The sequence below is a fragment of the Ischnura elegans genome, chromosome 7 (genome assembly GCF_921293095.1).
Source record: "Ischnura elegans chromosome 7, ioIscEleg1.1, whole genome shotgun sequence".
In the NCBI taxonomy this organism is placed as follows: domain Eukaryota; kingdom Metazoa; phylum Arthropoda; class Insecta; order Odonata; family Coenagrionidae; genus Ischnura; species Ischnura elegans.
Window position 1 is genome coordinate 5,033,726 of NC_060252.1, and position 13,591 is coordinate 5,047,316.

Consider the following 13,591-nt stretch of genomic DNA (forward strand, 5'->3'; position numbering starts at 1 on the left):
AAAACAAATGGAGGATTACCCCAACTTCCAATCATTTCCTAATAAGATTCGTAGGATTCGATGGATTTATGCTCCTCAGTGATTCGACTCGAGGGTTGCTTTGTGAGGGTGGAGCTCACCCCAGACTAAGCTGCGGGCGTGCGACATTCATACATTCCAAGTAGAGGGATAGTTCCTTTCCCTGAGGCCGACTCGCATTTCGAGGACTCTTTCTTTGAGGGTGCGCACCCAAGATGTGAACCTGGAACCTTTCGATCAGCAGCCACAAGTCACTATGCTACCACGCCTCAAGCCCCATTATCGGCATCAAACATTTTATTAGGTTTTATTTCATATTTTTCTGGAGGAATCGCCACCAAACACAAAGAAATTTTCAAATTAACCGGCTTGAAGGGCATTGCGCATAGACGGCATGGCGCATTGAATCGGGAAAAAAGGTTTGTAGCGCATGAAGATCGTATGCGGTCCCTATTGGGCCTTGAGTCAGCAAACAGAGACGCCGTTGCTGGAGTGAGAAGGGCGGGCTGCCAATTTTCCCTCTCGAGAAAGAATAAGTTTGGGCTATAAATAGTGCAGTACGGCTGATACGATTTGATATGGTACTTGGAGGAGGAGACAGTCAGCTGAAGACATCTGCGCAATGAGGGAGGAAGGGTGGAGAGAAACCCGGCGTCGGCATGAACATGCTCTAAAGGAAAGGCGCCAAGGGGACCAAGGCTTAACATCCCAACCGACGGCGCTTGTCATCACGGCAACAATCATCCAGTAGCTGAGCATTCGAGGAAGGATCGGGCAGTCTGCGCCAAGCAGCCGAAGTGAGTATCCTCCCTTCAAATCGCAGGCGAAAACCTCGGAGCATGAAAAAACATGCGCAAACAAGTCCGAGGTGGCAATGAATGAAAGGCGGGAGGGAGAGCAATGAAGAAGAGAGTGTACGCACAAGTGCACTCCTCACTCGCATGCACGCACGCATGCGTTTATGTTCCCCGCTTCTAAAGGATTGTCACGAGCAAAACGAATGATGGCAAAACATTAACGGAACTACCTTTCCCCGATCTACCTAGCACATCGAGGATTTATTCAACGGCAATCTACGAAGGCGAGGAAAACACTCCCAGACGGTGAAAAGAAGTCGAAACATCGACGCTCTCAAATAGCATGGGCCGGCGTGAACCTTGGGAATCATTTCTACATTCAACTTCCCGTGGCAATTAAATGTCATTTACAGTTTAAAATCGCTGTTTCTGTGTTCTTCTCTGCATTCGGCGATCGCTCACATTTCCACACCACGGCACCTTCATCGCACGCTTCCCCTCCCCTGCCTCTCCTCACCCCCATCCCACTCCTCCCTTCCCCTCCCCTCCGCGACAACGCCCACACAACCAAGGCCCACCTGTTCCGTCCAATTTTAAACACTCCACCGCCCACCGCAATCCAGACTATACTCCACTCCGCCCCCTCTGATTACACCAAAAGGACTCACGACCTACAAGCCGGGGAATCCACTACACGCCCACCGTCATAAACTGATGTTTGGGCATCCAATGCCCATTAATTGCTACCTATAGCACACACTAACCAATCGCCGCGAACAAGCATCCCACAGTCGTTAAGCCGAATATGAAATCGCAGATTAATCCGTTAGAATACAAGGAAAGTGAATTTACCACGAAACAGAAATCCACATCATACAGCCATTCTCCCGTAATAAGAAAAGGAGAAAATAGTTGCCCACGTTTCATGAGTTGGTGACGTCATCAGAGTTCTGATCCACTGACTCGTTCAAAGTGAACCGCTCATTTGAGAGAAGCACTCGAAAAAGTATAAATTATAAATATCCACACGCGGCCCGTGCAAAGACTAAGGAAATGCAGCCACCCGCTCGGGATGAGTGCGTTGCGTCATCAACTTGCCTACCAAAGGGTTGGGGCCGACAATTTTTCGTCATGAGAATAGCTAGAGAAGTAGGTGACGGATCGAAATGCGCAATACATAATACGGCTCTCCTTACATTAAAACTTTGCCAAAATCGAAAATAAAAAACATTGCTGAACGAACGCATTGGTTTTCATTTTAAAATATTGTCTTATTTATTTTTTATTAAAACCTGCATGCAAATAGAATAAAAACGCGTTTAGCAGCTCATCTAAATTTAAAAAGCGTGCTGAGTTTTTCTTCTGGTGCATCGACGCCACTATCAGAGCCAACGCCTCCATCTCTTCATACCTGCATGCATCCCGACAGGTCTTCTTCCACCGTTTATCTCAGTTCACCTGAGTTTAAAAAAACACGGAAGAAAAGCGCATGAGACAGACGACTTCGTGACTGCGCTTTATAAAAATTTCGCGGTATTCCGAAAGCGACGGAGTCTTAATCTAAATTTCATTTTAATTCAATCATGTCCCACACCATTTCTCTCATTCGAACGCTTTCATCGACATGTGGGTAGTATTATCTCACTCTAACTGCCTGCTCCCTTTGCTCAATTCATTGCTCATATTTTCAATAAATCGGCCCCGTGTCGTAGACGCTTCGCCTGGTTTGTGCAGAGGGAGATCGAATCCAGATGGCTGGTGCATGCGTGGTGCTGACGGAGCAGGTGTCCCACCGAATGGAGACATCGATTAGCGAGCGCCTTTTAAGAGCGACAGGGGCGGCAAGTTAAAAGGGCCGATCATTTGGCATGGCGAGGAATTATGATCGCGGCGATGGGGATAGTTCGGGGGCCGGGCGAGGGGAGGCGCTAGTGTCTGGCGGCGTGTAGGTACGACGAATCCGGATGAGGATGTGAGGAGGGGGGGGGGGAGATAAATATAATTAAAAAGAATGGTTTGAGAGTCCGAGAGAAAGGGTGAGAGGCTATAAATGAATTTGGTTCCATCTTTAAGTGGGTCACAGATACTCATCAAGAAACCTAAAAGTCACAAAATGAAAATATTTTCATGAAACAACGTTTTTCACCTATAAGCACTTGAAATATATTTTTTTACAAATAGATAGGTATATTATTAATTTTCCGCTGTTCAGTTTTTTTGTTAGCTTATAAATTGGATCAAATTATCTAGTCTCAAGCGCCACCATAAATTTTGCGATTCAGGAATCCCTGAAGACGATAGGCGAGTTGTCCATCGAAACGTTGGAAGGAGAAATGGAGAACCTGACCCGGTGTGAAACCCGAGAAAACTTCACTGGTATTCCGAAGCAGTTAACTTCTCATTTTATCGGTAAACGGCAATTTATATCACGAATGAAAATGAGCATGTTCCGAAGGGAATCAGTAAATATTTCGAATAGAACAGTGTGAGACGTAAATATTAATCCACTTGTGATACTCTGCCACAGGCAATACATTTAGCCACTCCTTAAGCCGTGTTTACGCGGACAAAAATTCTCGATACTGAGTCTGTATATTCGAGTAAATCACAAGGATAGGGAGACCACTCTCGAAGAAGAAGACGTGCGATGAAGTCAATGGAGACTTCAATTGCTGTCAGTGCATCGCACTTCCCAACTCTAATTAGAGACGAGTTAGAAACAATAGGGCGTTTTCCTTTTATTTTTTTATTGCCTAAATCGAAAGATTATTACTCCTGGAGTACGTATTTCAGGCTTTTAGATTTTTAAATGACGATATCCATTTTTCGTGATTAAACGAAAAGGGAAAATTTTCAGGCGCGCGAAAACGCGACGGCTAAGTAGGAATGATGGGAAAACTCCGTGTGACGTCGTTCTGGTTCCCGCTTCCGCCTTGTGAGGTGACCTTGAGGCGAGTTGAGCGCTGATACGACGCAGGCTGCTAGCGGGTAGCTGAGTACCCTGCTGGCTGGTAGCGCTTGGCTTAAATAAGGATTATTAATACCTTATCAAACGAAGAAAACTTTCCGACCTTAGCCAGTTTTAATAGGTGATTATTAAGACATGTTTCCCTGAGCTCTGTGCCTCATGCAAGCATTGGTAATCTCAGACGATGTAAAACTCCTATCTACTCGTATAGAAACTAGGACCCTGTGACGTCACGTGGAGTGGCATCGCATGGGCGCCAATCTGGCCTTTTTCAAATGAGGATAAAATTAACCATTGCCATTCGTATAAACTGGGATTTCTAATCCCAAATAATTTATATTATGAATACACTAACGGTGATTAACGAATCGCAATCAATGCCTTTCGTTTTCTTTCATGAAGGAAAATACCCTATTGCTCAGGCTGGTCTCAGATCTCAGAATACTAATAGTGGCGTGATGTTCTGTCGCTTTCCTTCTGTGGACACATTTAGTCCAGGAAATGAAGCACTTTGGCTTGCAATTTTTTCAAGTTGGATAGATTTAATTGAAATTTTGACAGTAAATAGGGAATAGACCAAGGATCAAAATCTATATCATGCCGACGGGCGCTTTTACCCTGGTGGTGGTTTCCACCCTATCTCAGGGGTGGAAATTTTTTTATTGAATTTAGAACACAGGAATAGATGGAAAAACTAATTATAAGTAGAAAATGTTCTTTGCATTTTTTTCTTAGCATTAATATTTTTCGAGTTATTCGCGATTGAATGTTTTACTTTTTCATAGAAAAAATCGACGTTTTTTTATTTGTTTTTCGCAAATAACTTGAAATATATACATTTAACAAAAAAACTATAAATTATAAAATTGTAGCTTATAAAAAAACAAAGAAAATTCTTTTTTATATTTCCTTGGCAACCAGTACAAACCGAGATACGGCTTGCTAATGGCTAGCTTTTGCTTGTTAAACGCCATATTTTATATATCCTATGCCAAATAGCGGGAAAACTATGCATTTTTCTGGAAATTTTAAAAAATTTGTTTTAATTTGTATTACAAACTTTATTTAGAAACATAAAAGAATTTTTAGCATGAAATTTGAGTGAGTTATGATAAAAAAATAAGTCAGTCTTTACATTTTTCTGCGAAAATATCAGTAGAAACAGTTACCGAATTACCACCCTAACTAAAATTGATCGTATTCCTGTTGCAGTTCTCTTTATTTAGTTACTATCAATAAATCATAAAATTTTAATCAATTTGCAATCACTAATTTTGAACAAATTGGATCTAATAGTGAAAAACGATTTTCTACAATATCGTAAAAATGTTCTTTTTTTCAGAATAACTCTAAAGATAATGGAGACACGAAAACTTTTTGAATTAAAAAATGGTAGCTACTAACATTTCATACATCCTGTATAATAAATATTTTGTGAAATATGGCCGTCTAAAGTCACTATTTACAAGCAAGCACCACCTTATTTCAGCTCTTTAAACTTGCCCCCTTTCAAAACTGAGGCATTAAAAGGAATTAATTTTACATAGCCTCTCAGCTCTTAAAACAACCTACAAAATAATTTCTAAATAAACTTTCTATCATTAAAAACCAAGGAACTGTGTTTGTAAGCCAAAGTTGTTTTTTTGGAAAATTTTGAAAAGCACAATTCAGAGTATCATAATCCAAATTACCGGTAAACAATTTGTGTGCTACACGTTCGGCTATGACGTATACCCTCAAATCTACACAAAAATAAAAACATATACCCATGGTATGTCCATAAACACATATGCATGTGTGTATGTGTGCGATCGCACGCGTGTAGCGTTTGTGCATGTGTGTTGCGGAAAGACTGGACGCCATACAGTATCTGTTGTATCGTGTTATATGTAATGTATTCATAAATATCCATTAAAATGTTTACCATTGGATCCCATTAAAATGAACTAACCGCCAGAAGCTGAAGAAATTCACATAATAATTTTTTTTTATCACAAAAAGGGATTATAAGAAGTCCAGTGTTAGAAGAAGACAAGGATGACACTTACGACGACGATGATTATATTAATGAGGATGATAAAAAATTTATTTTTATCTGTGCTTTTATAAGTTTAACTTTTGTCTATGTATATAAATATTTAGTGTATTTGTGTGTAATGTTAGTTTTTTCCTATTTATACCTATTAAAGTAGTCCATAACCATTGCAATGTTACATGGGGTGATTTTTAATGGTTGAAAAGTTGCGAAATAAAATTAGTACATGTCTGAAACCACAACGTCCTTAAATTAAAACACTGTGACGAATAATTAATTATTTCAGGGGAAATAATTGTTTATGTTAACCCCCAATATGAGTTGATTTGTAAGGGTTGAAATATTCTGAAAATATGTTCCAAAACATAAAACAATCATTAATCGACTAATCCACACTAAATTTAACCCATATACCTAAAACTTTCAAAAGTAGTTTTTTTCACTTTTGACATTTAGGGGTAGTTTTCACCCCTAAAAAATAAAAAGCGCCCATCGGCAAAATATAGATTTTGAAGTAGAGGGTAGGATTAGTCTATTCCAAATTTTTATGAAAACCGATTCAGTTTGAAAAAATTGCGAGGTTTTCCACTTTTTTGGCTTCATTTCCTGGACTAACTGTTGAGATAAATTAAATAATAAATCAAACAGTGTAGTCGCGGAGACCTCTCATTGACAGAGGCTGTCTAATGAACTTAGTTCTTAGAAGTCGCGTATATCTCGAGTTTATTTCACCAGGGCATAAGTGGTTTTATCAGTGCAAGCACGTGGTGAGACAAGTGCTCGGATCCATTCACATTATTACCTTAACATGGATTCATGAATTTGAGCGATTTTGGTCGGTTACTTGGTTCGAATATGATGGTGACTGTGTCCCCGCATCTGCCCGCGCGGGTGAGTGCATCTTGTGAACACGCCTTCCAGGGGATGGGTTTGCTTTGGTGACTAGACTATTGTCTTCCGGAGGTGTGGATCCTGGTTCACATCCCAGCGGAGGCAGAGATTATACAGAGACAGCCCGATCCCTGCTTGGATGCTTTGAGGGGGGCAGTTCAAGTGCAGCATTCCGTCCGTCGGATGGGACGTCACGTCGTGCTAACTTCGGCGCCTTTCGTTATGAGAAGAATAATGTCGATGCTGGGTTTCCCTCCAGCCTTACTTTCCAATGGCCCAAATGACACATACTGTCGGTCGTCTCATCCAAATAATATGCCATATCTTTCACTAGCACTTTAGTCTACAGTGTTGTGTCCCCGTGAAAGATTTCATCGCGAAATAAGCAGTCGGCTAGTTTGGAACTGGATATAATATTCTAAGTCGTAGACGTCGATCGGCGCAAGGGTATGGGTATTACTGCGATAGCACCATCGAAATAATTTTTGCGATTTTCTTTGACAGCAATGACATTGTTTGTTGGCCTTCTTTTAATAATGACTGCCTTCAGCCATTTTCCGTTGAGTGCCAAGGAGGCAGGGTTGTCCCACCCTTGGTGGAGCTAAGAGCGAGGAAACGGCGGGAATTTTTGAGCTCCATTACGCTATACCAATCAATTAATTTTAAAATTTATTATCATTCGACAACTATTTCAATACGCACGACGAGATTTGGCTGAGAGATCCATCATCTGGCACAAGACATCACAGAGCATGAGAAAATCACGTTAATACATTTGAGGAAGAGGTGGGAAGAATTTCACGAGTTGATGCTCTCACTGTGATGTTCTGTGATGATTACTGTGGTGTCTGTTACCAGGTGAATGCTCTGTGAGACAAAACGCGTCGTATGCATTCAAATAATTGTGGAAAAGTGCAATTATATATTATTTTAATATCTCTAACTTCCACCATATCAAGACTGAATTGGCTGGACTGATTAAATTGACAACACAACTCGGAATAGGCCATTGGCCTCAGTTGGCCATTCTGCTTGCCATGATCTCAATTTTCCCTCCGAAGTTCTCTCCTACTCCTTCCCTACGGCGCCTGTTCCGCGCATGCGCTTCGGCTATACACATAAGATCTCCTCGTCTAAGAAGCCTCCTCGGCTAAGAGGTCTCCCCGTCCACTCCGTAATAATATTTTTCAGTTCTCTTCCCCCTCCTGCCGCGAGAGGGGGACACGTATTAATGGACCCCAAACGGTAAACGAGGAAGAGGGAGAAAGATCGTTTATTTATATTCCCACTAAAGTTGGCGACATTTGAGTTTGTGTGTCTGAGCATTTTGGGAGATTATGGCCATAAGATAGCAGACGGAAGATTCTGCTGCCAAGACGACCGTCCCAGAGACGTAATGGCAAAATCGACCGTCATGTAAACAGTATATGCTTAGAAGGCATTATATTGGTAAACGTGAGTGAGTTATTGATAGAGGTGTTGGGCCTTTCTGTGAGGGAACCTTCTAATTTCACAAAGTTTCATAGCTTCATACTTCCTTCATCAACACTTTTGTACAATGGCTGATGTATTGTCATCATTATAATTTTTTACTCTGCCAAATATTGCCATTGCTACTATTACATATAATTACACCTTTTACGATACCATCAAGACTTATTTACGATTTCAATGAAAGGGAACATAGCACCGAACGTCGTCGTTCGATTGCACCAATCAATTGTAGATGTCGTAGTGGTCTAAACGTGGAGTACAAAAGCCAAATGCTCATATCCGAAGTTCGCACACCTTTATAACCACTCGAGAGGCCTCTTCATAGACCGTAGGCTCCTTTCCTGCTTCTCGGATCTAAAAATATTCAATCACTTCTCTAAATGTTGGTAGCATCGATTTGTTTAACCCCGACGAGGCGCCTAATAAGGGACAAGTCGTCTCACTAAGCTTCCTTTATTACCTTCTACCATCTTCCGATTTATATTATCAAAGATAAACGACCTCCTAGCAGCATACGCGGGATGAATTTTGCTGTATTGGAGGCGTGGGAGGGGTAGAAGCGAGCGGGGAGGGGAGGGGATCGGCCTGCGGCTCCTGTATCCGCGACGCTGCGTGGGCGTTGGAATATTTTCTTAGCGGGCGCGGACTCAAATTAAGCATTTTGTGGCTAAACGGTGGCATATACGTCAAAACGCACGAAATTTTTGGTCTGAAAGGAAAGTAACTCGGCAAAATCTATAGGGAATGACCATAAAATATTATATTTTTCGAATTTTGACCCTCCCCTCCTAAATTGCATTTGAGCGAGGGTCAGGGGTTCACGTAGAGGTTTCAAATTTTTCAGGCCTCATTTTTGATCGGTCCCACAACTTTTCTTCACTGGGCCAGATGGATTTGAAAAACAATCGATTTTTCCGATCCGCCCTAATCTACATTGGCAATGGCTCCAGCTGTGTAGGAGCTGACAAGGAGTTTAAGGAAACTGGATAGCCACACTTTAAGAGGCCATTGGTCGGCAGTTGTAAATATGGTTTACCATCTACGAAGAGTACTAGGTGAATTATGAAGAGTTGTACACTACACTCTGAAATCGAGGCTTGCATGAATGCTTACCCCTTAGCACAGCAAATTTTACCTTGGCAGTAAATGAGATCAGTATTTAGTTCCGACATTTGTTGGGCTTTCTACGAAACGAAAAACAGGCATTCTTTCATATATCTTCACCTCCCTGAAAACACTTCCCTTCTTAAGTCTGATAAATCAGGGAATTATAACAATCACTAGACCATCATACACACCCATGCTCTGCATTGGGGCAACATACCCAGGCGGGACTCGAACCCACGCCCTTTGGCTAAAGCCGTCGTGGACCTACCCGGCTGCCATCGATACCACGGTTAAATAAGGGCGGAGCATAGACAAGGGAACAAGTGCAAACAAACTCGCGGAGGAAAAAATGGGGGAGAGTGATATTTTACGAGTTCAGGGAAACCGGGGAGAGAAATTACATACCTGTAGGTGTGGCCAGCCTGGGAGCAAATTATGAGGAAGGAGAGGAGTTGACACGAATGCCAATCTATGGATGGTCTTTGCTCCGGATGACGATGAGTTCGATCGCATTCCTTCCGGAATCCTGAAAGACGAGACGAACGGTGTAGCATTCAGTCTGCCGTAAATAAAGGCACACGGATCCATATCTAAAATTCAATTCTTGTCATCATCCTAAGCAAAATAAATTCGTCATTTAATTATGCATTGAGCTCCACGTCTGACCTGGAGATACTAGCGGGATTGTGGTTCGTCATTAGACATGAATAACGCGGTTGAGCCGCGGAAACCATGAAAGCATCTAATTCTCATCGCCTTCGCAAGTAATATATGCCATTAAATGCGTAGTACCTTCAGGAGCATTTCAACATGGAAATCATGAACTTGAAACTTAAAGGTAAGGACTAAACATTCAGCAATTAAAATGCCCCAAAAACCAAAGCGTCAGGTCCTGCTTATACTATTGGCATCGAGCGATGGCTTATGATGTGTAATGAGAAACTCAGAATGCATTCATTGGCTCATCAAGAAGACTTCCATATTCTGTGGAGTTTTACATACAAGGAGGCATTCAGGAGGAAAATGGCCGCGAGGATCTTATCAACTGCTCGGGGAAATTTAAATTGGAATTTCGGGAGACCACGAGGGTGAAGTGAAGAGAGAGTTTGCATGGACCAAGCAAGACCCATCCGCATAATGAGAAACTGAATGGGTTGTGTACGAGGGGAGGGGGATGAGGGGGGAGGAGAGGGGTAGGGTGGGGAGGGGCTCCCTGGCACGAGTGGCCCAAAATGATCTTGCACAAGTCGAGGTCAGCGGCGCCTGTTTCTCCAGAGGCCCTCTGGAGAAAGAATGGGGAGAAAGAAGCGATGTCCGTTGGAAGACGAGCGCACCTCGACGGGTGGTTTCATTCAGCGAGCGAGGCATTGAGGGAGGATTTCTAACAGTTCCCATGTGATAGTTCACGTCCTCTAAATACACAGAATAGGTGAGGCGAGCAATTTGTGTGGGGGTAATGAGGAGCAAGGGAAGGGGGAGTGAGCAGGCATAACGGTCGACATGTCGTCTAAGCGTAAAATTGGAAAATGTCAGTGAGAGTGGCACTGGCAGTGATTAAGTTTCTGTGAGCGCCGCCGACGGCCACAATCATTTCGTACAACTCTATTCTATGATTCGGATGAGGGATTGGCGATGACAATTGGCAATTGGTTTCACGACAAAATGCAACGCCGCGCATTGGCTCAGATTAAGTTCTATTCCAAACCCACTCGGTTCCACTCGCGAAGGTGTCTTTAGTATCGATAATAGTTTCTAGAAGCCAGGGTGATCACTAATTTTACGATTAATGACACGTTTGTTAGCAAATGAAGTTATTTTACTGATAATGGGGAGCAGAGGCCATTTATATGAACAAAAGTCCGATAGCCCAACTTTCACTTAAACTATATCAGAACTAATTCAATCGAGAACTGTAATTTCGTAAATGTAATGATAAACTGTAACGCTAAGAAAATGATTGTAATTTTTATAATATACTTGTGGGAAATACGGCGTCGAAAGCTTTCCTAATATATAGAAATGATGCGTTGCGCTGTCATTCCGATTTATCAGATTTAAGAAAGTCGTCAATAAAGAGCGCGTTTCAAACATTTTCACTTCTTACTTCATGGAGATACTTCTATAAAGGCCTCAACTGCGTTTCGATCGATTTTGATATAATTGGGGGTCTCCAGCGTGGCTCCATTCGTCATTTAAGTGATAAGACTGAGTTTGTTGCCCCACACAAAATCATTTAGCTTAGATGTCTTTCGCGTTATTTAATTTATTTTGAACTTATAAGAGAAGAGTTGTACGTGAAGTACCTAAAATGCCGGTCCCTTGAGCTTTTGCTCTTTTCCCATTCTCAAGTATTTTACTCAGGAATGAAATTTTGTCTGAAGCGAAGAAGTAAGTCTTATCATTCGCGTATTTATAAAAAATAAATTTAAAATGTTTAAAAAAACACGCTTTTTTCAGGAACAGCAAAAATTCACTAAAAAGATAAAATAAGCTCTTCGCCTCTCGGAGAATAACGCAAGAGTGCTAATAAGACTTATTGGAAGTGATTGCAGAAGAACCTGAGAGAGGACAGTAAGTATCGCCACGAAATACTAATTTATAAACGTGATCAGCACGCACACTCACCTCTCCGAGGGATGAAAAGATTATTGTATACTTTTTACTTTATTTTCTACTGTTTTTGAAAAAAGAGTTTTTTATGTTCTTCGTTTTATTTTTCATTAGTATTGTTTTTACTAATGACTGATTCTGAAATATATAATACTTAGTTAAAATTTGATAAACAAAATTTCGGAATAAACTGGGCTTGAACTCGTTTCCTACGACAGATTTCATTGCCAAACGTTTTAGGCTAAACAAACGCATTCCATTGGGAAAATGTTAAATATATTTCCATAAGGATTTTTAATTAATTAGTTAGAGCACAATGGAACTAACTTTTTTAAAATTGATCATTTAATATTGTGTTGCGATTAGAAGTAAGCAAGTGTGCACAGTTTCAAATCGATCAGAAAATGGTATGTGGGTTAAAATCAATAACAGGACTGCATCTATGAAACAGGCAAATGAATCAAAGAAAAAGCCCATAAAAAGTTTTAATCCGGTACTCATATTTATGAAATATAGAATACATATACCGTATCAGTTATGCTTAAACACGGGAGTTTCAAAAATTTTCAATAATAGAACAATTTTGAAAAGGACATTAGTCGGATGAGAGTATCTGTAGACTATTATTTTCTGTGGTCATCACTTACTCTGTGAGGATGCGTCGATCTCGCAAAGGAGGGTCACGTGGAGGTGGTCGCTTCTCTTCGTTGGAGGACCGTGTGGCCCTAACGACTCCATCCTTCCGGACACTCCAGAGACGGAAAGATGGATAACTACGAGCCGAAGTGGACAATGTGCAATTTCAACTCTGTTGTTTCATTCGCTGTTGATTGGAGAGTTTGAAAATTGAGGAGACCCTTACTTTATTTCGCTTATCAATACATCAATATCACATCACCCCTAGAGACATTCGCGGAGAAAATTCGACGCCGAGTGAGACTTTAAATAAATCCGCAACATGAGGCTTTTGCAAACTATATTGACGATGCAAATTGAGAGTTTACTATCGACTATATAGTGTTCGGTTGTCACGGATCGCGAGAGAAAAAATGAGTGAACTAGATGATTAATTAACTCCATTAATTATCCTGTTTAACTCTCATTTAATTAGTATTATTAATTATAATCAGCTCTGAAGCGACTAAAAAAGAAGCCTCTCATCCTACTCCTGACAGCGAACACCAAAGAATTATTTCACTACCCTTCAATGTACATCTTTCTTCTTCATAATAACTTCGCAGTCGTAACCTCACTAGCGCCTTCGGCCGGGAGCACGATATTCGCCATTTTTAAGCATTTTCGTTGTCCTTACCGTTACTTGTCCCCTGTCGGTGGTCACATCACCTCGCATCTCCCCTCCTGCCCCCTCCCACTTACACCCCTCTTCGCCCTCCCCCCACAGTCCTATTGCCATCGGCCGGGAGTCGTTTTTTTCCTTCATCCATTGTATCATGTTACGGCTAATGAGCAGTCAAAGTCAAAAGTGATTTTCCGGAGCAAAGTTCTCAAGTTTCACGGCTTCCATATCGTTTCCCTCCTTCGCCGAGCGCAATATCTGGCGCTACTTTCGCGTGGATTCTTCGAGGTGGATTTTTAATTTGGCCAAAATGAGATGACAACATCGTATCTATCGAATGCTACCATGACCGTGAATTCGAGTGACATTGTTGC